The sequence below is a fragment of the Tupaia chinensis genome, unplaced genomic scaffold (genome assembly GCF_000334495.1).
Source record: "Tupaia chinensis unplaced genomic scaffold, TupChi_1.0 Scaffold143747_1, whole genome shotgun sequence".
Lineage (NCBI taxonomy): Eukaryota > Metazoa > Chordata > Mammalia > Scandentia > Tupaiidae > Tupaia > Tupaia belangeri.
In genome coordinates, this window is record NW_006203596.1 from 532203 (window position 1) to 535355 (window position 3153).

Genomic DNA, 3153 nt, shown 5'->3' on the forward strand with positions numbered 1-3153 from the left:
GGGGGTGATTTCTCGCTTTCTGTCTCTATGTCTCTCTCTGTCTGTCTGGCGAGCGCACGCGCCCTATAGTGAAAACCTCTCCAAAAAAAAAAAAAAAAAAAGACAACACTCCTAGAACTGCTTTCTAAGCAAAATGAACAATTTACCTCGCGTGGGAAAATGAGGTGTGGGTGTGGGAGCAGCGTGGGAGGATATCCTAGATAATGATAAGGCTAGCAAGAGGTAAACCAGAAATGCAAAAAAACCTGCTAATTTCAACTTTTGCCCCTGGCAAAAATCTTGAGCTCAGCTCTCTGAGATAGGAGTTCTGCTACAGAAAGCTCCAGAATAGGCATTAAGGCCAGAGAAGCAGAGAAAGGAGTCAGATCTTTGCAATTGATTGGAAAGGGAAGCCCTCCCCTGCGTCCACCCTCACAGATGACAAGTCGTTCAACCAACTCAGTTTCTGGCCCACGTCCCATTTCCAATATGCACACTTCCCTCCCTCCAGCCAAATGCAATGCTAAGCAATGATCAAGAGGCAAGATTTTTGACACCAAGGCTTAAATTCACCCACAAACAAACCTCAATTCTACAACAGAATGGAAGCTCATTGTAACATGGTTTTATTCCCCCTTGTTCTGTGCCGCATCCCAAAACCTGTAACACACTTCGATGCACAGTAATTGCTTGGTATCCCCTGAATGGATTGATAAATGCAATCAATAGGAGTAACTTAAATGTCCACCATTCATGGCCTTGGTTATGTAGTCATCCATAAAGCTAAATATTATGCAACTATTAAAAAGTGTATCTGTGGGCCAGCAAATAGCATGGAGGTTAAAGCGGCTGGATCCCATGTGGCCAACAGCACAGTTCAAATCCTGGGCCTGGTGGCTTGCTTTCTCACTTTCCCTGCCTTTGTCTGTCTGTCTCTTTCCAGTGAGTGCACAGGCCCTGTAGCAAATTAAATTAATAGTGATAAATACAATTAAATAATCCTTAGAAATAATACCAGGTACATGTGTGCATGTCCCCACTCTTGATGGAATGGAGAAATGAGGAAAAAGGATTGTGCCATATTCAAGTCAAGTACACATGCCCTCTGACAATTAAATAAATAAAATTTAGGGGCCACCGGGCAGCATGGCGGTTAAGGCGCTGAATTCCCACATAGCCAGCTACAGTTCAAGTCCTGGACTCAGCAGCTTGTTTTGTTTTTGGTTTTGTTTTTTTAATTTAATTTAATTAATTAATTTTTTTGGAGAGGTTTTTAGCCTGCCAGGAATAGAGAGAGACAGAGAGCAAGAAATCATCCACCCTCCCATCCCTTCTCCATTCTCCTCTCGGGATCTTGAGCATGCACGCACATGCGCCCAGCGTGAGTTTATGCCACCAGGGCCGGGACTCAAATCGCGGTCAACTACATGAGAGTCCAGTGACATAGCCATTACATCAACTGCTGGTCCCACCAGCAGCTTGCTTTCTCACTTACTCTCTCTTACTCTCTCTGGTCAAATTAAAATATAATAACAATAAATGATAAATAAAATAAATAATTATAAAAAGAAGATATAAAAATATTTTAATAAATAAATAAAATTTAGAAAGAGAAATTTTTACTATAGGACACATGCATTCCTCTCAGAGACAAAGTGACAGAAAGTGAGAAATCATCCTCCCCCCAAGGGAGATGGCCTTGCAGCAATCCCTTCTCTTCCATTTTCCTCTTAGGATTTTGAGTATGCATGCATAGGCGTCCAGCATGAGTTTTAAGCTGGGTCTAGACCCCAACCGGTCAACTACTTCAAAGTCCAGCAACGTAACCATTACGCCATCTGCTGGTTCCTAAATAAATTTTAAAGTCAACAAATGTAGAACCACAATATATAATACAGTGCTTGAGAACATGAATTCTTGATGGTTCCTTAACTTAATAGCCCCGGTACTTGGAGAAGGTTATTTAGCCTCCCTCTGCTTTAATGTATTCATCTTCAAAACCGCACTAAGATACTTCCCCACAAGGTTAATGGAAAGTCAGTGAATTAATCGTTGCCTAGAGCACTCACATCAGTGCCGGGCACCACGTAGCCACTGTTATCTTCTACGATTACTGGATAAAAACACTGCACGAGCTCTAATATGGAGAGAAATATGAACCAAAACCCGGCACCTATCACGCAGAGCCAACGAAGCACACTCAAAATGCACAAGTCAGAAGTTGTGGGAGTAATAGTATTTGAACCCAGTTCTAAGGACGAGTACGACTGCGACAGGTGGCAGGGACTTAAAAAACGCGCTAGAGTCCTTAGCAAAGTTGTTCGTTCCCCGGAACGGGATGCAGCGGGCAGGGGATGCACAAGAACCTCTAACGAACAGAGGTGGTTGCAGAGCGTTGACCGAGCAAAATAAACAGGGACGGGCAGAAATGCTGCGGATAATCATAACAATAACAACAATAATACAGCCGAGGTACTACGGTATAAAAAGGAAATCAAGAACAAAGTCGTCGTTAAGAAAACCAGGAGGCCCACGAACGGTGGGGCCGCCACCCTTCCCCCGTGCTAGAGGTGCCAGGACTGCAGACGCCCGCAAACGGCGGAACAGCGGCTCTCGCAGGCGAACGAGGAACTGGAGAGGAGCAAGGAGGAGGAGACCTCAGGTGAGAACTACAACTCCCGGCGGGACCGCAGAGCGGGCCACTACTGTATTTCCGCTTCCGCCTCCCGCCTTCCCGTACAGCCTTCAATCAGGCCTACCAGGGAGCAGACCTGGCGCGTGACCCCGAGTGACGGGGGCGTGCAAACCGAGAAGCCGCGTGGGCGGGACTCTGGGGCCCCATTGGCTGAACAGCGATCTAAAAAGGTGCAACTAGACTTGATAATCTCATGGTGATTGGCGTGGGCGGGGGAAGGGCGGAGCTACATGCTAGGATACTGGCCAATCAGCGTTTAGGATGGTCACGGAGCCCGGGAAGGACAGGGAGGAAAGGTTCTGTGGTCACATGCCGCAGGATCTGGTGGGCGGAGCAGTTGCCCAGCGGCCACTCGGTGCTTCCTGTTTCCGGTTCCCGGAGCGGGGCGCAGCGAGGAGCCCCGGGGAACGCCGGCCTCTGACACGGACTCTGGGACCGGGGTCTGCGGCTGGGCCCCCGCCGGGACCCGCCCCCCGCCA